Source organism: Onychomys torridus, chromosome 23, assembly GCF_903995425.1.
Source record: "Onychomys torridus chromosome 23, mOncTor1.1, whole genome shotgun sequence".
Classification (NCBI taxonomy): domain Eukaryota; kingdom Metazoa; phylum Chordata; class Mammalia; order Rodentia; family Cricetidae; genus Onychomys; species Onychomys torridus.
The window spans coordinates 7,880,517-7,903,592 of NC_050465.1; positions in this window are offsets into that span (position 1 = coordinate 7,880,517).

The following is a 23,076-nucleotide window of genomic DNA, read 5'->3' on the forward strand; positions in this document are numbered from 1 at the left end:
GTTTAGATGAAGCGTGAAGTTCAGAAGTACTTGAAAGGATTAGGATGTAGAGTGAGTAATCAGACATTTTACGAGTACTGAATGGAAGACAAACCTGAACCAAAGTTACATGAGGAAGTTTTGGAGTATAATCTTAGATGCAATTGCTTTCAAAAGGTAGAGTTCGGTGGGCGGTGGGGAGTATTGCTGTGTACTGATTAGCGTTGTTGGCATACGGCCTTTGATCCCAGCACTGGGCAGGCAGGGGCAGGTGGATCTCAGTGGGTTCAAGGCCAGCATGGTCTACAGACTGAGTTGCAGAACAGCCGGGACTGTTACACAGAGAAACCCTGTCTCAAAAAATCAAAAAAAGAAAAAAAAAAAAAAAAAAAAAAAAGTTGTGCTCCGTATACCGAAGGGCTGTAGCAGCAAACTGAGCGTAGGGGAGGGGGCTATACCAGCACAAGCCAGGGTTCTATAGGACTTTACAGAGTCTTGGTCTCAGACTGAGGCCAAGTGTTAGAAACCTGTCCATGATCAAAATAAAGACAGACCCCTAATATGAAAACACCCAAGAATTAGTAGAAGCCCAGCAATTAAAAGTTAAATTTATATATATATATATATATATATATATATATATATATATGTATGTATGTATGTGTTCAGACTGGAGATAGAGCACACCTGACTGGCACAAACAAGGCTCTGGGTTTCCTCCCCAGTTCGGGAGTGCAGGGTGGGCCAGATAATCTGTAATTAATTGGTCATACCAAAATCCCAGCATCTCAGAGTTCAGAAGTAAAGCCAGCCTCAGCTGCGTGGCAAGAGACATGCTTAAGACCCTGGGTTTGATCACCAGCACTAAGGTAGGAAAAAACTTTTAGACATACTAACTGCAGTAATGAATGTACTCTGTGTAGTCATTGAGCCAAGCACATCAGATACTTTAGAACACATGGCAGAAAATTCCCAGTCATACCAACCAGAGAACCCAGTAAATAGCTAGGTGTAACTTCCAAAGCCACTGAGAATCGGCATGAGCAGAAAGATGAACACTCGGGACACTGAACAGTCAAGAAGAAGAATGAAGGTAAAATTACCCCCAGCTGATTAACCGGCTTCAGGGTGGAAATTGATAGGGCCTGTCTGTCTAAGCTGTCACTAATGAGCAGCTTTCTAAGCCAAGGCCTATGGCTGGCCAATTGTTAGTTATGTGTAATATTACTCCTGTGGGAAGTAATGAAGGCGGCTTTTCAAATCAATGAGAAAAGAGAATGGGATGCAAACTGCTAATAATTTGAAGAAAGTAATGGGTTTCTACTACAGCAAGAAGAGGAGGACCTAAGCATTTAAAAAAGTACTTTAAAAAGAACCTGTTAGTGGGCATATCTGTCAGACAGACCAACAATCATGAAAGAACGTACTGATCACCAACTTAATTAAAACTGTAACATAATAAGTAGAGGAACGGACAAACCCCGGTTGTGAAATACCCAAGATTATTACTCAGCAGTATGAAAGTCAACCGCAGGCCAATGAATGTGAGTAGCTTGGTGATGAAACCAGACAGCAACAGAACACCCAGGAGCCAGCCCACCACCGTGGGACCAGAAACTAGGTGAGTACTTCTGCTGCTGCTGGACAGTGGCAAAAGATGGCGTGGGAAGAGCGAGGTGGATCTTTCCATACGCATGGAATGTGGGGCCCAGCTCGCATGAGGGCAGTCCCCGTTCAAAACTCACTGGATTTAAGAGGTACGCCTTTCTCAGACAGGCTTTACCTGAAAACAGTATTGCAGGAAGTAGCTGCCTTACTTTTGAAGCATCTGGACACAAAGGACGTTTAAAACAGGGAAAGGCTTGCATCATCTTGGTAGAGGCTGGTCTTCACAGGAAGGAGGCTTTCAAAGCTGAGACAAGGACAGGATTCCAAGGCAAACAAGCAGAGGCAAAGACAAGAAAACAAAAGAAGGAACGCCCAATGAACATGACAGAATGTTCTATTCCTTAATAACAGGAGAAAGGCAACACTGTATCTGTTGATAAAAGCAAACACGAAGAAATCAACACCATTACACCGTCACTGAGCATCACCTGATGGAAACTTTTAGACAATTTCTCAACTACAGGCACAGATGAAACCTTACATTTTGTATTTTTTTTTCCAAGTGATTTCAGGTCTGGAACTCTGTTCTAGTCAGTGTGGCTGTCAGTCAATATTCAGCTAAAGATTCCCAGAAGGAAGAAAAAAATGAATGGTTGTGTTTGTTCCACAGATAGCTCACTAGTAAAGATGAATGCCATCGAGCCTGGGACCTGAGTTCAATCCCGGAGGCCACAGGGTGAAGAAGAGACCCCACTCTGGCAAATTTTCCACTGACCGCCACACATGTGCCATGGCATGTACAAGTGCATATTTACGATAAATGTAATAAAAATTAAATGGTTTATATAATAGTGGGGTTTTTATTGTGGTTTATATTGGTGAGTTATGATGTGTTGTTTGAGCTTCACTGAAAAGCTGGCTTGGAAAACAGGGTTGCCCTCCCCTCCAGACCTAAGCATGTTTATGTTGAGTGTCCTCTAACACTCCCATCCTGGGTCAAACTGGTCTGTGGCTCTGGAACAGAGAGAGGGAAAACAGCAAGGAACTAAGGGGCTTGAAGACACCGTGTCCTTGAGCGCACTAGAAGGTAGGCTGGTACAACAAAGATTTAGCGTTCATCCCATAGCAGGAAAAGCCTGCATGAATGAGAAAGCAGAAACTCCTCCTGCAGAGGACCCTTACCCAGATTCCTGCTTCACTGCCTCAACTTACACAGTTTCTGCTGGATAATTTTGAGTGCTCAGTCTGATAATGTTATCTGTCTGCTGCTAATTGCCCTTTTACTTGGAAGCCTTATGCATGGGGACACTGTACTCTGTCCAGGACTCTCACTTGGGGACTCCAGTTGGCTTCCTTAACTTCCATCATTGTTTTCTACTGGACCTTGTCAGCCTGGGATGTGAACACCACATCACTAGATGTGAGCACCAGCACTGGATGTGATGATGCTTTGCTATCTGCTGCTTCTCTTTGTCTGCTACTCACTGTTTGTCTGTCTGTTTGTTTTAAACATCTGTCTGCTCACTCATTCCAAACTGAAAGCATAGCTATTACAGACCGTCTCCTGACTGCACATAATACAGATGGAAATAAATTCCAAGTTTTAAGAGAAAAAAATTACAAAACATTGTTACAATATTGTATAATTTTTACAAATGCAAACATTTGCAGATCCCAGTATATGAGAAAACATACACCAGGGTGATCTAGGTGTTCCCTGAGCTATCTTCCAACCATTGGAAGAAGAGAAGACACACTCTTCTCTTTGCTAAGGAAAATGCTGGTTAAGCAGCCAGAGACTCAGTCAAGTTGGCTCCTGAATTACAGGGATGCTGACAAGTGAGAAGAGGTGCCAAGCAGGCATGAGAGTCACCAAAGTTCATGCCACCCCAACCCTCCAGCCCTGGTCTTTGTCTCACTGCCCTTTGCCCACCAAGGCCCCTCCCCAAACCTACTCCAAACAAGAATGGTTCAACCACGCTATTGATACAAACAGCCGTAGCCCCACAAACCAGTTGAACCATCTGAGGCCCTTTCCTGGCTCAGGTCATACAAGTTTCAGCAATGGACTACTGATTCTGTAAACCTAACTTCTGTCTGTCTGTCTGTTTTGAGAGTGCATGTGGTGTCCCAAGCATAGGGAGTGGGGGAGGATAATGAAGCCAGGCCCACAGGAGATGGAAAGCAACAGTAGGGAGGGAGCCCAGGACAAGGAGAGGCAGGGGCAAGCTAGAGAGTCCTCAGCCACTTAGGAGAGGAGAAGAAAATTTTAAGACATTGCTGTTTGAAGAACTCAAAACAAAATGTCTTGAACCTAGCCCCCCCAAAGCAGACACAAATGTTGTACGAGGTATGAATGACAGGTTAGGGATAGAGATGGGGAACAAGGAAGAAATGAAGGCAGGCAAGCCAGTTCTTTGTGTTATAGTCAGCTAGCCTGTGTGTGTGCTTGGGAAAGAAGATGGTCTGTAATAGTTACACTTTCAATTTGGAATGAGTGAGCATCTACCAACTCATAGTCCAGTGATAAAATTAAGCCCACCAGGGCTATGCCTTGCCCTTCCAGGTGGCATAATTATAAGTTCCCAGTAGTCCCTGTGTCCCCAAACCCCACCTTAAGCCTCTGAGCAGACAAGCACAGAAGAGAAGAGGACCAGAGGACCAGATGTGCATGCATCAGGGAATCTATGAAAGTGACCCCTTTCAGTGGGAAATGCTCATCTTGAAGAACTTAGAGGGTCGCAGACCACTAACTGAAATGGAAGGAGGGGAGGACCTGGGAAGATCCTGGTGAAGACTAGTGTTTCTGTGGCCCAGAGGAGTGTGTGGAGAAAGAGAAATACCTGGAGCCAGGAAGAGCCTGGCAATTCTTCCACATTATCTTCTGAGTCCCTGACGGCCAAGTGGCCCAGAAAGCAGTTCAGTGGAATAAAGATGCCCCTCTTCTGTGTACTCTGCCCCTGCATCTGTGGAATCCCCAATTTTCAGTCTACTTGAGAATCACTCCAGAGTGGGGCCTCCAGCCTCTGTCTCACCCCTTCTTCTCGTCATTGGCCCCACTTCTCACATCAAGGACTTTCATATCCGGTCCACTAACCCAGACACTGCTCACGACCTCATGGCTTGCCTTCAAGCCTGATGATAGGCATCTTGGAGCAATGGTCATCCCTGAGGAGTTGTCCTCAAAATAGCACCAGACCACCTAGAGGTGGAATCTTGGGACCCAGGATGAGGAGCATATTCTGAAGGGGAGCTGCAGCCCTAGAGGTACACCACGTCTTATGCCAGCACTCACTGTGGGAGCATGAGAGGCAGGTCTGGGGTTCTGAAAAGGCCCAACAGAACCATTCTGAAGCAGGGACAGGCCTCTGCCAGAAGGAAGAAGCAGGCTGGCTTGGCCAGGCCCCTGGGCCAGCTAAGTCTCCACTCAGTGAAGCAGGAAGAACAGAAATACAGTCAGGTAAACGCTGGAAGAACTGCAGGGTAGGAGACTGGGGACCACAACCTTGTTTTATAGTAGATATGCTTGTCAGCCCAGCCTAGAGAAGGCTAAGGAGGTAAAGGTGACAAGAGTAATGCAGCCAGACAAGTGGGTAAGGCACCAAAACAGGACAGGGACAAGCAAAGGATGGGTGTGGGACCAAGACCAGCCAGCCAGACCAAAGCCCAGGCTCACCGTTGCTTGTAGCATTCAAAACTCTGTTGTAGAGAATTTGTTTGTTGGGTGAGTGGACAATTGGAATAGAAACAGAGAGCAATATGGTGGTGTGGGCAGGGGAGAGATGGTTGGTGCCTTCTCCTGCCACCACCCCCCACCACCACCTTTGGTGGGTGAGAGAGCTGGCCCTGCCCCTCACCAGCTGCAGCACTCAGGAGAGTGGCTCCTGCACCTCACCTGGACAACACAGTAGAGCTGGCCCTGATGGTGTAGGTGTGGGAGAGACGACCCTGAAGGCAGGAAAGCAGGAGAAGTGGCCCTGTCCCTTGGCCTTTGCTTCAAAGGTCAAATTAGCCAGGGTGATGCCGGGGAGCTCACCCTGGTGGTGAGGACAGGGGAGAGCTGGCAGGCTGATCAACCCTGCAGCTGCCCAGGCCCAGAACCAGGGTTATGAGTTGGCTCACCCCAACATCCACCCCATTCATGATCTACAGGAGCATGCGAAAGGGCGGGTCCTGCAGACCCCAAACCACACAAGGCAACAACAGGATATCCAAGAGAAGACCCAGAGAGGGACCAGCAGTGAGACGGTAGCAGACACCAGAGGCCTTGAATCAGACCAATGACTTTTTGCGACGAACACTTACAAGTAAAGATATACGAACAAAAGCATTTACTGCGTAACTCACTGTGTCACGCTCTAGCTTCTATGATGAGACTTTTCCTTTTCTTTTCCCTTTTCTTTTTTTCTCTTGAATTTAATTTATTGGGGGGGGGGTTTGCAAGGGCAGAGGGTAGATATGAAGGGACAAGGAAATGAATAGGATCAAGGTAGATGACATGAAAGACAGAATAAACAAAAAGGAAGTTTAAAAAAGAAAGAGAGAGAGAGAGAGAGCAAACACTGAGTATCCTAATGGTGCTATGGGTAAAGGGCAGAGGTCATGGTTCACATGGGGATCCATGTTTCATGTGGGAAGGGATGGTAGATGGGAAAAGGTAAGAATCGGAGACCTAGAGGTGTCCAGGAGATGGGCAGCAGACAACTCTCTCGGCTGGACTGTGACATGAAGACATAGGAGTCGAAGGATGTTGTCATTTTCAGTTTCAACATGGGGAGAGGGCAAAGGTCAGGGTTCTACACAGGAGCAGACCAGCTTTCGAAAGATCTAAGAATGTGGCCTGAGAGACAGCCCTTGAGAACAGACATAGCTAGGTGAACAAGAAACCAAGAGGACCCCCAGAAAAAGCAAAATAGCAATCAATCAATCAATAAAAATAAAAAACTAAAGACCAGAAATCTAACATACATGAGACCCCGGGTTTTGGTTCGCAGCAGTGGGGAAGGAAGAGGAAGAAGAAACGTACACAGATGTGTTCATCAGGCAAACAAGGGTCCTGGTCTTTCTAAACCAGGCGCTGGGGGCCGAGTGCACAAGGGAAGAGATGGAGTCGACGTCTTCAAAGAGAGCACAGAGGAGGGAAAGCGTGACCTCTGTACAGGAAGGCAAGCTAAACTACCCCTGAGCAGTGCAGCAGGCTGCTCTCACTCTGGTCTGGTCTACACCACGGACAGCACGGGGAACTCTGGTCCAGGCCAGCCAGGCACCGACACAGAAGTGAGTCCCCCGTGCAAGAGTCTTGGGGCTTCTGATAGTAGCTCAAGTCCTAACCCAGCTTCTCAAGGACACCTAGCAATAGTTTCTCACTCACGGGGAGCTCATGACCAAAAATCCAACCTAAACGTCTTATAGAGAAGGTGAAATTTCACATAAAGTCATACGACCCATAGGAAGTGATTCACTGTGAGCAAGCACCGGCAGAGGAGTCAAAAACAGGGCTTGCCCCTGTCATGACGTGGGGGTACTGTAAGTGTAAAAACAAGTGTACTAGAAAGGACTGAGGGAGTTAAGGAAACCCACACTAGATATGTAACCAAATGGTAAGGCGCTAAGAAAACGAAGAGCCGACTTCCTTAACCAATGGCATTTCTAGACATGAGGAATATAGTCATTAAAATTAGAAATCCAAAAGGGAAGAGAAAAATAATAATGATGTTATTGGTGACTTGTTAATGGATCTGAACAAATCATGCACGTGCAAACCGGAGAACCTAAGAGAGGGCTGTGGTCTTCACTCAGAGCAGGAGCTGCATGGATACATCACTGCTGCACCCTACCCCCACCTGGAAGTATCAACTACTTAGGGCTGTGTCCTCTGGGGAACTGTCAAAGGGAGTCACCTCACCTGGCAGTGCTCTTTCCTCCCGAAGCTGGTGCCTGCTTGATGGCCATCAGAAAGGCCACCCCTCCACAATGCCTGAGCTTTGCATGGGATCCAGGAAGCAAATCAGGATGTGTCTGTCTCTCAGCCTTGCTCAGCACCTTCCCCGCCCTGCCTTTGGAAAAGCGTCTCTCACGTATAACTCCTGGTACAAGATCTTATAGCTCAAGCTCTAGGGTCTGATCTCAGACAAGGCAGCAAAGGAGGAAGAGAGGGGAAACAGTGGTGTGTGGATATCTTAAAGTGCCTGGAGCAGTGGTTCTCAACCTCCCTAACGCTGTGAACCTTTAATACAGTTCCTCGTGTTGTGGTGACCCCCAACCATAGAATTATTCCATTGCTACTTCATAACTGTAATCTTGCTACTGTTATGGATTGTAATGCAAATATACGATAAGCAGGATATCTGATATATGGCCCCTAAGGGGGTCATGACCCACAGATCCAGAGGCCAGAGCTCCTCAGATCCAGGAATCTCTATGAGTTCTGAAGATAGCACCCAGCAGACAACACAGGTGTGACGCTGCACCACGCCAATGAGGCAGAAGCCTCATAAGAGTCACCAGGGAGAAGTGACCACTTGCCTTTCAAGGCACGATAGGACTCATCACGGGAACTGCAGAATCCCGGAGTCACAGATTTTGATGCTGAGCAAAGAGTCTGGTCACCCTGCAGGCTGGACCAGCTGAATCCACTCAGTAACCAGGAAGACTAGAGACACGTTCAGGCTAATGCTGAGAGAACTTTACTACCAAAGCCTCCTGTGAAAACAACTGAGAAAGGGTAGTCCTCAACTCAAGTCAATGGTACTGGCTCCAGGACACAGGATGCTCACTAAGTAGCTTCCATCCTTTACCAGTGTCCCTCCAGCTGCTCAGAGAGCAGCTGTGCCCTGTCAGGGAGCACCAAGACCTGGGGGACTGCTGTCCATAGGACTGGGTTGGCACAGACACGGGGACCCTCCTCACAGCCAGTGTAGATAAGGGTGCACAGGACAAAGATAGATGGGATCCTGCCTCTGCCTCCTTAGTGTCTTTGCTACAGTGGCTACGTTACACAATTTCCTTAAACTGCAGCCGAGCACTGAATATTTCTAAGCTGTCAACTTCTGTGGGTCAGGAGTCTCCTCAGGCTGCCATCCTGATGTCAGCCAAGACTACGCACTCATCTGAAGCTGAGGGTCCTCTTCCAAGTGCCCTGGCTGATGGCAGAGCTCAGTTCTTTGTAGTGGTGGTCCTGGAGTCCCTGCTCTCCAGAAGCCATCAGCTGAGACTTTTCTGAACTCTTTGAGGCCACTCTCCATGTTCTGTTTCTTGTCTCTCTAAAGAGCAGCCTGTGCCTCAGAAGCCAGCAGGAGAATCTCTCCAACTTGTCCTCTCTTGACTTCTAAAAGTGTCCCTGATTAGATCAGGCCCATCAACATCTCCTCTTAGATCAACTCAAAGTCCACTGATTCAAACAGAGCATGTAAGACATTTGCAAAATCCCTGCCATGCAAAGGAGTGAAAAGCCACAGGCTGGGTCTCCCTAGAGCATGCCACTTTGCTGGACAGGCCTTCTGATCTCTGTTTTTCTTCCTGGAAGCAGGATATGCCATCTCCCAGGTGAGTAGTACCCTCTCTGGGCAGGAAGGAAGGGAGGGAGGAAAGGAGGAAGGAAGGGAAGAAGGAAGGGAGGGAGGGAGAGAGGAAGGGAGGGAGGGAGGGAGGGAGGAGGGAAGGAAGGAGGAAAGAGGGGAGGGAGGAAGATTCTTTAGTGGGAAGTCACAGTCCTATTAAACAATAGGACCTATTAAAATAATCCCCATTTCCTTTAGCCTCCCAACATAACTTAGTTACTTTCTATAACTGCTTCTGTCTGTCTAGGCCAGTACGAAACCACTTAGGTTTTGCTAGTTGGGGGTCTTCCTTTTCTATGAGTCACGTAAATCCTAAATAAGTAAACCTGTGCCTTCCACTTGTTCATCTGTCTTAAGCTCGATGGAACTGGGGGAGGGGAGGCAAGACTTTGTCTCCAAGCCCTCCTGTGCACAAGTCTTGCCCATACTTGCCAGTGGGGCTCCGGGAGCACACTGTGGTTTCTGGGAGCACCCTGTGAGGCTCTGGGAGCACCTTATGCTTCCCTGCATACTGGTCCAAGGCTCAGCCGGACTCAGGCCTTTGCAGCCTACCTTCCCTCCTTCTACAGCCCCGTGCATGTCTGCTGCTAAGCCAGCTGTACGTGTTCACATCTGTCTTCTGGCCTCATACATTCTCTCCATCTGTTCTCCTCTGCCACAGAACACCTGAGACTGGAGATTCATTTAGAGGAGACAGTTATTAAGCTTACAGAGGCTAAAAAATCCAAGATCTATTAGCCTCATCTGCTTGGCTTCTGATGAGGTCCTCAGCTGCTCCATGCAGGGCAGGAAAAAACAAACAAACAAACAAACAAACAAACAAACAAACAAAAAAACAGTGAGGGCCGGAATGTGTTCAAAGAACGAGTGGGGGCAAGGTGGCGTGCAAAGTGAACCTATCTATGTGCAAAGTGAAGTAAGGGAAGGTGATAACTCACCCAATCTCATGAGTGTTCACTTTTTAAGAGTGGAGTACCCATGACTTAGTGACTTTTTAAAAGTGCCACTGCCACCTCTCAGCACAGTGCACTGGGGACCAGGTCTCCAACACAAGAACTGGTGGATGTAAACCATATTCGAACAGTATTATATGACTATGGCCAGTGTTTACAAGTGGCCCATATGCTTCTGAAATGAATGAGCCCCTAATCTCAGAGTGTAGAGTTCTCTTGATCCATGGGCATCTGTTTGGCTTGAGATGCAGGTACTTATCTATCAGACGGCAGAATTCTGGGAGATGGAGAACAGTTATCCTGGGAAGAAAAGCCGAGGGCATGCCCCTGAAGTGACCTCCCTGCTCCCCAGTCCCCTCCCTCCTACTCCTTCCTTTGGCCAAGGACAGGAATCTGCTGCAAAGCAATGCAAAGCCAAGAAGACTCTGAACAGGCACAGTGACATGAGCATTGAAAATTTCTGGTGTAAAAACAAAGGGGGTCTGAGAAGGTGTGAGGCACCGTGAGAACATAAGCACTGTGCCTTGCTAGTGTTGCTGGGAGCTTTGGCTTTGTATTTTGTTAACGTTTTCCAAGAAAACACTACCCTTGAGATAGAATAAACAAGTTCCAAAACCTCAACGAGGCCAGGAAAAGAAGGGAGAGAAAGTTCTTCAATCCAGGAGACTCTGGCTAGGAAGAAACGGCAGAGGAAGGCCGGTCAGCAGCCAAGGAGAGAGAAAGTTAGGAGAATGCCCCAAATGCATTCTCCAGAAAGGGTTGAAGGCTAGAGCAAAGGGGTATGTGGAGAGATGGTTCAGCAGTTCAAAGAACTTGCTGCTCTTATGGAGGAGCCTGGTTCATTCTTAGTCCCCACGTGGTGACTGACAACCATTCTCTAGTTCCAGGGGATCCTGTGCATTTTCAACATGCCCATCACCTGGGCATCCAGAGTATGCCCACATTCATCTCTGATTTACTTTCCCTCCCATTGCTTTGACCAAATGCCATGACCAAAAGTAGCTTAGGGTTTATTTTGACTGACAGTTCCAGAGGGCTACAGTCCCTCCGGGCAGGGCAGGTATAGCAGGAAGCTGACGGTTTACATTCTCATTCACACAGAAAAGCAGAGAGGAAACAGGAAGTAAGATGAGACTGGGAGCCCTCAACACCCAACCCTAGGGATTTTCTTTCTTAGCAAGGCCACACCTCCTAAAACTTCTATACTCTCCCTAAAACAGTAGCATCAACCAGGAACCAAGTATCCAGATATGTGAGCCTATGTGGGACACTTCACATCAAACGAGTAAGACTACATTATTATAGTTCATTTTCAATATGAGGTGCACTTCAAGTTGGTCAGTTACCGGTAGCAGGAGGCTCTATGCCCCTCTCTCCCCTAGCTGGCAGCCAGTGCCAGCTTGTCTCAGAACCCTGAAAGTTGAAAAGTTACAGGCGTTTGCCATGTGACTGAGCCCACAATCAGGAAAGGGGGCAGTTTCAAGCCCCAAATTGTTCTTTAGATACAATGTGTTCTAAACTCATGAGATGGGAGATTAACGAAAGGGGTGGTTCTCAGCCTCTGGGAGAAGAGGACAGCAATTGCTTATGACTGGGACATTTTAAAAGATTTATTTATTATTATTTTATATGTATGAGTGTTTTTGCCTACGTCTATCATGTATGCCTAGGGCCTGAAGGATCTGAAGAGCACATGGGATCCCCTGGAACTAGAGAATGGTTGTCAGTCACCATGTGAGGACAAGAATGAACCAGGCTCCTCCGTAAGAGCAGCAAGTTCTTTGAACTGCTGAGCCGTCTCTCCACATACCTCTTTGCTCTATGCTTAGACCCTCTCTGTAGAAGGTACATTAAAAAGTACTTTGTTTCCAAGAGTTCCTTGGATTTATTTAATCTCCCATATACCACCACAATAACAATAAATCACAATGAAACCCCGTTAACTAAATTTGCAGGTAAAGACAGCTTATCAAGTTGGATTTAAAAATCAAAGCCAACTACTGCTTATAAGTGATATCCAAACAGCATAATTCATAAACACCAGTGGTCTGAGGAACAAAACAGAATGTTTAAGCCAAAACTTTTTAAAGCATTTCTGTTACTAGAAGATAGGCTAGGAAGACACTGCGGCTACATCTTTCCGCTAGGCATTCGATCTCATAATGACGTAAATCAAAGCTTCATGGTTCTAAGGAGAAACATGTAAGCCCATAGCATGGTGAGTATTAGTCTCTTTATAGCTGATAACACACAATGTGAGTAATAAAGCAGCATACTTATATCAATGTCCAAAGATCAGAAGTGTCCTACACTCCTGGAACCCTTGTGAGAAAGCATGTGCTCTCCACAGAGATGTAGCCATGTGCAAGTGCTGGCCTTGCAGGCACCCAAGGCCACAGCAGGTCTTAGCATGCTGGGAGAGTTGGCATCTTGCAGCCCGCCACATATGCTAAGCTGAGAGATCAGCTGCTCTGCCTCTGTGGGCAAACGCCACAGCTGAGGAAAGGTTGGAATGACTGTGTTCCTAAGTACCCGTTAGGAATGTCCAGAATTTCAAGAAAGATAAAAACTGAGTTTGGTGATGCACATCTGTGAGCCCAGCGTACGCAGCAGTAGCAGGAGAATCTCTGCAAGTTCAAGGTCATCCAGGACTACATAACAAATTTCAGGCTAGCTAGCAATATTCAATATAAACTTGTCGAAAAAGAAAACCTAACCAATTAATTAATTAGTTAATTATTATTAAGTTAATAATAAGTAAAGACACCATTTACAATGCAAGAGCCTTATAGTACCTAGCTAGATATAACAGAAGTTGTGTGCAGATGGAGAGTTATGAAACCATTGAAATAACTGGAGACAGTTACTAAATTTCATCAACTCTAAAACATGTTTTAAAAAAATATTTTTAACATCTCAGAAATCAGAGAGAACTTCAAATTGACCCTGCCTTAGCTTCTTGTCATAAATTAGCTGGCAGTCCTTGCTCCTCTCCTCAAAACAGAGTCCATAATGGTATATCTTTTAATTGGCAGCATCTTGGATGCCGTTAAAGAAATACCATGTCCATAGATGAAAAGCCTAGAGACTGCCAGCAGCCTTCTCTTTGCCGCATCATGAAGCCATATTATTGTTGGTTAGCTGATTCTGGAAGTAGGATAGGCAATTTTGGTAAATAACCAAGGAAATGTATCTTGATCAGATGTCACCATCCATCCTAAGCTTTAGGGATGTGGCTAGAAAGGGTTGCCCTGAGATGGACAGATGGAGAAGTATAGGACAGAGTAGTCCAAACAACTGCACATGTACATGCAGAAATGTGACTGTGGTGGTCTGAATGAAAATCCCCCATAGGCCCATAGGGAGTGGCACTGTTAGGAGGTGTGGCCTTGTTGGAGGAAGTGTGTCACTAGGGGGTGGGCTTTGAGGTTTCAGATGCTCAAGCCAAGCCCAGTGTCACTCTCTCTCTTCCTGCTGCCTGCCTATCCAGATGTAGAATTCTCAGCTACCTCTCCAGAATCGTGTCTGCTTGCATGCCACCATGCTTCCCACCATTGAATGGACTAAATCTGTGAACTGTAAGCTAGCCCCAGTTAAATGTTCTCCTTTATAAGAATTGCCACGGTCGTGGTGTCTCTTGACAGCAATCGAAACCTTAACTAAGACAGTGACCTGTGACAGAGATTGTATCCGGGAGCATGTAAATATTCCTAGTCCTTGGCTAAGTAAATTGAGTGATACTTCTAAAAAGTGAAGCATTACACAAGGCTAGGAATTCGTGATCACGTTTGTGAGCACGTTTGTGAGCAATGGAGGCAGACCACTAAATCACTGGGCTTGTTGTGCAAATGGCCATCCCTACCGAAAGGATGAGGAAAAGCACCATTTCACACCGAATAGGCAAACTTGGCAGAAAAATAACCTGTATGAGAAAAGTAAAACTTTAGAGTTTTAGAAGGCAGTGTGAGAGGAGTAGGTTATGATCTGTGGGTAGATTTTTTAAATACAGAGTGGGAAAAAAAAAAAAAAACAACCCAGAAACCGTAAAGAAAAGTATCATTGTTCAACTCCATTACCCACTAGGGAAAGGCAAACTAAAGCCATAGTCGGTTGCTACAAAACTGCAGGGAAAGAGAAAATAAAAACCAGTGAGGATGCGCTGTGCTGCTGTGGCAGAATGCTACCTTTCTTGGGCATGTGTGCACACTGCTCTGAAAAACAGAGCTTAGTTTTTGTTTATCACAGGCTTCTTCCGATGTAAACACACCTAACATAGAACCTGGTGATCCAGCTGCTTGGCATTCTCCCTTGGTGAATGCCAACTCTTGCTCACATGACAACTGGATGCAATGTTGCTCAGACCTCTAGTCACAGCAGCTGTGGAAAGGATTTGTTCCTAGTCCGTGGCTGAGTGAATGAATTGAGTGATACCTCTAACAGTGGACTATTACGCAACCAGGAAAAGGATGCACGGCTATGGTTCCGTGATCAACATTTGTGAGCCTTTCTCATAATATAAACCTCTCAGCAGTTACCGTGTGCAGGAGCACCAAGGCAAGCCCAGGCTGGACCTTCCCTCATTTCATCCTCAACAGCCACCCAGCACACAGGGATGCACCCGAGTCTCGTGCCTTTCAGGAATGAGAGCAAGGAAGCTCGGAGCCATGAGAAGGAATCCACCTGAGCGAGTGCAGAGGTGTCCTAGACCTCTCCCCACCTAGGCTGTTGCAGGGAACATGGTGTCTGTTACAGGTCAGGTCTTGGAGTGGATCTGCTTGGCAAGTCCCTCAGGGAACAGAGGGTGGAGCTCAAGCTGACCCAGGCTAGCTGAGCTGAAAGGGTGTGTCTTAAATCTGTTCTATAATTGTGTTAATTCTTTCTTCAGTCCCAGCTCACTAGGCATTTTCCTCCTAACCCAGTTTAGTAGCACGATTAATATATCTCCTCTGTTAAAATGAAAACCACTGTGTGCCCCACAACACCAAAGTAGGAGTCACTTAAAAACTATTAGCTGGACCTTTTCCTGGCAAGCAGGAAGCTCTGGGTTGGATCCCCAACACTGCATAAAACCAGGCACAGTTGCCCATGTGTTTAATTGAAGCACTCTGCTGGTGGAGGCAGGAGGATCACAAGTTTGAGACCATCGTTGGTTACATGGTGAGTTTAGTGCCAGGCCTGGAACACAAGAACCTGTCTCAAAAGCAAAGTCAATAACAAAACCCAGTAGATAAAAGCCAACAATTAAACAAACAACAACAAAAACCTGTTCCTCTTCTTAGACAAAAACATCTTTTATCTTAAAACTTAGGGGTCACCTCCCTAAGCCATCTTGTGGAATCCACTGGCTCCCCAGGAGGACTTCACTGTGCACACAATGGGGCATCTGTTTGTTAATTTTATTTTATTTTCCCCACTAAACGTTCAAGTGAGAAACATTTGGAGATTTATATTCAGGGCACAGGACCAAATGGTATCCGAAGCATTTCTTTGTTAAATATAATTAATTTTCTTGGCTTTTTTCCTCCATCATGACAAGGCTGGATCATTCCCATTCATCCTATTTATAGGTGGACCCCTCTCCCAGAGTCAGTGACGCCCACTGAGATGCTGGAGGGTGACAGTGGTTCTATTTCCTTTCTTGTTTTGTTATCAGAAAACAGGAGCCAGGTATTTTGAGGTACCAACTTTTAATTAAAGACAAACAAACAAACAAATAAGCAGCAAATGAGAGACAAGCTTTTACTGACTTTGAGTTTGTCTAAAGCAGGAAGCCAGCTCACTTGGCTTCACTGCCAGTAAAGTGTGCCGAGAAGTCACAGCACCCAGGAGCTATGGAAGGTATGGGAGGGAGATTCCTGTGTATCTGGAGAAGCAATATTGCTGCTTCTTTTCTCTTGTTTCTTTGCTGGATAAAAAGGAAGACTTCTTTGTCACATGCGTGTGCGCGCACAAACATCACAGTTAGAATCTAAAGAACTCTAGAAGGAACTGCACCAACAATATTATTTTTCCAATAAAAGATACATGTGATCTGGCCTGGTGTTGTTTTTAACTGGAGATATTGACTTCCATCTGACTGATGAGTGGAGCATCTTTCTCCTGAAATATTGATGGTAGATTACATGAAACCACAAACTATCTCCGCAAAGCCCATCATCTGTAATCCTAATGGTCTTTTCTCTCCTCAGGATGACTGCTACATTCATGATATGATGGCTTTATTCTGTCTTGGGGAAAAACTTTTTACCATACTGCTAAATTAACTTGTCAAAAGGCTTCAAACTTCGGAAGCTTTTACAGCTCAATTCAGTGCTATTATTCAAGATTGAAAGGGAAGGCCATGGACTGTAAAAGCTTGCAAAAAATAAATTTCACGGGCTTTCATAGACTGAGTGAAATACTTACCTTTTGTTCAGGTTGTATGTCTTTATTGAAGAGTCTGCGAATAGCTGTGTTTGCCTATAAATCCTTGCTCTTCCCTGAAAGACTGTGTGTTCTTGTCTGCTGCCCTTGAGGCCACTTTCAATGTGTCCTCTTGAGGACAATTCACATCCAGGGAACACACTTGAGCTGGGCACACTCCAAGATGTGGGGACAAATGGAAGTCAAAGATCCCCAGCTTCCAGAACAAACGGTTATCTTTCCAATTCTCTTATTCTTAAAAAAAAAAAAAAGTTTGCAAGGGACTGGATGGCCAATTACTGCTTATAATTGCAGGCTAACTCTCAGGGCACATTCCAGGGGATACTTCTATAGTCTAGGGATGAAGATGAGGAGACTGTAAGCATCCTCACTGTGACAGGGCATCTGGAACACTGAATGGCTGGCACTCAGTGCCAGCACACCAGGTGCTGGGTCAGCTCTTCCATCCACCCCACAGGAAGGAGAGCCCATGGGTTAGAGGTCAACTGGCAGCCTGGTGGAGATGTGACCCAAGACTGACATAAGCCATCCCTGCCCCCGAATCCAGGACTATTCTGGCAGGGGCTGGGGAGCATCTGTTATCATGAAATTGGCCCCTTTATGCTTTAGCCATTGGAAGGCACTCATAATGATGGTGGGCTTTGCTGGTGTTCTGTGGACTGAGATCTCATGGTTGCCCTTCAATCAGTAGGAACTATTTCAATAGTGACTCAGAACACTTGAGATATTGTAAAACATAGATTTTCTGTTCCTGTGCCAAGAAGTTTACAAGACTTAAAAACCAAATTTGTGCATTTGGTATTTTTGATTGCTTGTTCATTTGTTTGTTTTTGAGACAAGATCTCCCTATGTGGCCCTGGCTTACTGGAAACTCACCACGATACCTGGCTGGCTTCAAACTTCGAGGCATATTCCTGTCACTGCCTCCTGAGTGTTAGTTAGGCATGTACTATGTCACTTCCAGTTCAAGAGATGTGATTTATAAAGATATGTTCCTCCTCCTGCTCATGCATGAAGGCAAGTTGATGTTCTCTCTTCCATGAAACCTGCCCGCCCACCATGGAGTGGAGTCTTTCCTATCGACCACTGCATCTGCCTTAAAACCACTGAGCCTGCCCTGTCTACCATGAAGCCTACAATGCCCACCACTGCACCTGCCCTGCCAATCATAGAGCCTGCCCCGCCTACCATGGAGTCTTTCCTATCCACCACCTATCCTGTCCTGTGGACCATGGAGCCTGCTCTGTCCTCAGGAAACCTGCCCTGCCCACTATGAAGCCTGTCCCGTTTACCAACCAACGTTTTTCCCTGAGCTTCTGTAGGGTGAAGGCTTGCTTTCCTAGACACTTGACATCTCCTGTATCGCATAAGGATTCTTTAAATCACACATCATTGACTTTGAGCTGAGTGACAGCCTCCTCATTCTAGCCACAATCCCTGCCACAGATGTGGTCCCTGTCCCCTCTACACAGAGGCATAGGGCAGAAATAAATAGGTTCGAAAGCCAAACAGGCTGACTAATTGGTCCTTAGATTGCAGACAGGTGCAGGGGGCCCAACAAGTTAGGAAATCTCTTGGGGTTCTGGTGAAGTGCCAAGCAAGACTCACAGGAGAATTAGAAGAGGATCTGGCTTTGGTGGCTAAGTGTGGCAGGAACAGTGACCAATGGTCCATTCTGGGCTTGTGCAAGGGTGTAAGGTGTAAGATGGGTTCGAAGGTCACAAGCTGAGTCGTGTGTCCTGCTCAGACAGAACCCACTTTCCAGCTTCACAGCCAAGATCCTGCACTGTGTAGCATACCTCAGGAGATTCAGTTACGGGGTGCAACCTCTTCCCAAGTCTCCCAGTGCCTTACTGGAGTGTCAAGCTGAACTGATGCAGTCCCATCTGCTAGAGGGACAGCAGAGCAACCCTGGTGACTTCTGAGAAGGGGAGGGGGTCGTGCTGAGGCTGGGAGTTCAGGAATCCTCTCTCCTGGATAATCCATTTGTGCCCATGGAGTCTCCTTTTCCTCCGCTCTGAGTGGTTTTAGGAAGAGTCACATGAATTTGAGTCCCATGAGCATGCCAGGCTTGCATATGACATTTTATATATGGATCATCATGACTCTTTGCTACAGTCTTAAATAATATCCCCCATTATTATTCTTGTTTCCCAAGAAGAAAGATGAACACACAGAGACTCCAAGTGGCTTCCTAATTCACATAGCTAATAAGGAAGTCTTGGGGACAGGGCAGATATCTACCTGCTAACTCTCTTGGGCTTTTCACAAGCCATGCTCTCTTCTGGTTTACCCACAGATGGAAGATGTGGCCGTTGGACTGTGAAGCCAGATCTAACCAGGTAGAAGGTATCCTGGCCCAAGGAGCAATGGCATGTGCCTCCTACCATCAAAGCTCGATTTTTCTATGTTCATGATGAGAGCCTTTCCAGCTCATAGAGGTTCCTCCCTGCATTGACAGGTTTTTCTTCTTCTGTAGAGGTTTCCTGACTAATTCAGAATAGAAACGGAGCTGTAGAAATGGGATTTGCCCAACTATCTCCAAAAGGATTTTAGTTTGGGGCTTGTGTTACTGGGCAGCACATGAAACAACAGCCCTGGGTGTTACACCTGAAGATTCTGACAGCAAGAACAGAAACCACTATAGTAATTCATCAAAAACTTTCCCAATACTTTGAGAAGAATGTCTCTTTTGAGACCGGCAGAAACAGACTATAAATCAAAGAAGTGGAGAGAGACTCATCAAGGCCCCCCCCCCCCAAGCCAGTGCAGGGCTGGTGAAATGGTTCAGTGGGTAGAGGGGCTTGCTACCAAGCCTGGGGATCTAAGTTTGGTCCCCAGGATCCACATGGTAAGAAAAGAACTGACTCCTGCAAGTTGTCCTCTGACCTCAACATGTGTGCACACAGAGTGTTCACACACAAAACGCACACATACACAGATAGATAGATAGATAGATAGATAGATAGATAGATAGATAGATAGATAGATAGATGTGGCTTTTTAAAAAAAGATTTATTTATTATGCATACAAAAGAGGGCACCAGACCTCATTACAGATGGTTGTGAGCCACCATGTGGTTGCTGGGAATTGAACTCAGGACCTTCTGGAAGAGCAGTCGGTGCTCTTAACCTCTGAGCCATCTCTCCAGCCCCAAAAGCTATGACTTTTAAAAGGTCAGTGCAAACATGTGGGGATGCATCTCACATGTGGATGTACATGTGCACGAACAAACATACCTGGGGTCTTCGTGTTCTCCAAGTGCATGTTGAAATTGTTCCCCCCTGTTGGAGATGGGACCTTTGGAAAAGGGAAGAGATCATGTGAAAAACAACAGAAACAGAAATCTTTGAAAACACTAGGCTGTTGATTAACACAGGGCTTAGGAGAGGCAGCAAGACCGAGGAAGACAGCTGGACAGTAAGTGGGCTGCAGGCTTGCTTGGGATAGCTGTTTAAATGGGGTTGAGTGACAGAAACAGGGAGACACACAGAGAGGCACAGAGGGGATAAATACTAAGTAGAGACAGACACAGAGACACACAGGGAGAAAGGCAGAGGGGGACGTGGAAGCTCAGGCCCCTGTCCTTCCTGGAACTGGTTCAATTTGGTTTCCTGTCTCTGCTTTTGAGAGCAGCTCAGGATCAGTCCACCTTTGGAGAGGTTCTGACCCTGGGTCAGCTTCTTCATGAGCACCCAGGCAAACTTCATGCTTCCTGGAAGGCCGGATGAGCTGCAGGATCAGCTGAGAAGTTAAGGCTGCCCTCCTTCCCCCCCCCCCCCCAACCCCTGGGGACAGGGTCACCTCACCATTCTCCAACATGACCTCCTTTGCTGCCTCAAGCTCTCTCTCCTCAAAATGACCGGTCTCAGCTCAGAGCTCTGCTTAGTGGTGTGGACGCCCTCTCCACGAGGTTCATGACTCCAAACCATTCACAACTGTTGTGTGAGAGACAGGACCCTCTGAGCAGAGGATGGTAGCACTTCCTGTACTGACAGAAAAGGAAGGCAAAGATTGTGTCCCCAGCCTGTACAACAAAACACTGTCTTGCCCAGATCTGCTAGTCTCTAGATCTGGGAGCTGTGGGCTCTCACCTCAGTCAGATGTTTATGTTGCGATTCTTCTAACCCAGCTGTTCTTAACCTTCCTAACGGTGCGACCATTTAATATTGTTCTTAATGTTGTGGAGACCCCCAACCATAATATTATTTTTGTTGCTACTTCATAACTGTAAATTTGCTGTTAGGAATTGTAATGTTAATACCCGATATGCAGATGGTCTTAGTGACCCCTGGGAAAAGCGTTTGTGACCTGCAGGTTGAGAACCTCTGTTCTAGCCTGTCACTGGGAATCTTGTCTCTCCTGACCAGCAACTGGTGTGTTAGCAGCGGGATTCCCGATGCCAACTTAAAATGTAAATGGCAGCTAGGTGGGTCTCCAGAGATCATTTTATTTTTTACATAACAAGAACGGGCCATGGGAAGTACGCCATGTTTCTCAAGCTCTTTGCTCATGTCTTTGGTTTTTAGAACCCTGGAGCATAGATGTGATGCTGGAGGTACAGGTGTCTGCTGTGACCAGGAGGTAACAAGCATGAAGAGAGCCAGGAAGTTACTACAGACACTGGAACAGAAAATCAGGAGGTACTTCAGCTCGTGGATGTCACCAACAAGGAGCCATGGCACCTGCGGCTGCACTTTCCTCATTTGTGTGTGTGAGAGAGAAAAATAAACCTTAATACACTTAAATTGCTAGGGTTCAGTCATATATGACTCGCAGCTTAAGCATTCCTCATTGATAAGGTTGATTTTGAAAAAAAATTACAATGAACTCAGCAGAAGCAGGACCTTAGCAGACATTGTTTACTGTCTACAAACCTGGGTGAGTTCTGCTGAGTTTGGTCACCCTTCCTGGTATAAGAAACAATTAGCGTAAATATTAGTTCACAGAAAGTTTGTGTCTCAAAAGGAAACCAATACAGTTCCAAACCTGAGGACCAGCAACAGGTGCTCCCTAGAAAGGACGCTTTATGACCTGCAGAACAGGCTTCTAGAGACAGTGATGTTAGCACAAGGTGTAAATTGTCCCACACGGACCCCACACACCACCGATGTTGCTAGAAGACAGAGGTGTTGAGCAACCAGTGTGGCAGCGGGACCCCAGGCTGCCCCTGGATGCAGTCTAATTGTCGGACCCTGTCAGATCCGCCCTCTTCCGGGCGAACCTGAGCAGTTCTGGGAGCAAATGTTTGTGGGAAGTCCCTCCGCAGTCTTTCTGTGTGGATCTGGCCCTTAGGGTTTGTTTCTCTCTTCCTGTGCTTCCTGCTGGGGGAAACTATAAGTGAGCACAAATCACTTCTTCTCTGGGTCATTACCTCCAAGCACATCCATGCTGGCTGAGCTCTCCGAGACCATCCGAACCAATTTTAATGCAGTGTGCCTTTGAAAACAGTTACCCTTCCCAGAGTGCCTTCAACTACATCCAAAAGGACAGCACTATTCAAAATTGTAATTCCATTATCTCAGACTGCGCCACAAATGCCAGCCCTCTGCGTGAGCCGTTTTCAACGTTTTCCCTTGAAATAAGAGTTTGGCCTGATAACCTCGCCTTTAATTTCTAAAGCTGTTTCCACCCAGGAAGTGAGCCTCTGCACATTCATGCCCGAGGCACACATGTATTTGTGCATGCTGACACACACACCGGTGGGGAAAATCAAAGCCTCTTAGGGCTTCTTGTGCTTTTAGTTCCCTCTATGGAAATTTTTGTTTTGTTGTTTTGTTTTTCAGAAATGACTGTGGATTTATAAAAAATAAGAAATGTAAGGTTTGTGCTGGAGAGAGAGTTCAGCACTTAAGAGCACTTGATGCTCTTCCAGAGGACCCAGGGTCAGTTCCCAGCACCCATGTCAGGAGGCTCACAATCGCCTGAAAGGCCAGCTCCATGAGTCTATGCTGTCTTCTGGCCTCCACGGATACCTGTACTCATGTATATATCCCACCCCCCAAATAATTAAAATAATAAAATTAAAATAAAAAATATACAAGCCTTATTGACCATAAGTCAAGTAAAATTTATTTATACATGTGGCATCAGTAAGTTTTAATGATTGTAATAAATTAATTGTTGAAATGCATTAACCATTACACGAGAATACATAAGTTATTTATTTTCTTGCCAATGGTGGTTCTCCTATGGGAAATTATATTAGTTATTTATAAAATACCCTGACAAAGCAACGTAAGGAAGAAAGGGTTTTTTTCTGACTCATGCTTCTAGGGTATATTGTGGTGAATAAGTCAAAGTGACCAGTCCTTGATGCAACTGCTCAGAAGGTGCTGGAGACTTAAGGTGGGACATCCCTGCCCATCAGTTCAGAACTGCACAGCCAGTTCTATGGACTTGGAATAGTGTAGTCCTGCCTATCAGTTCATTCCACAAGTACAGCACTGGCTCCATCCTGCCCACAGTCAGGAAGCAGAGAGCAATGACCGTGTGCTGCTGCTCAGCCTCCTTTCTCTACTTGCACAGTCCAGGATCCCAGCCAAGGGAATGG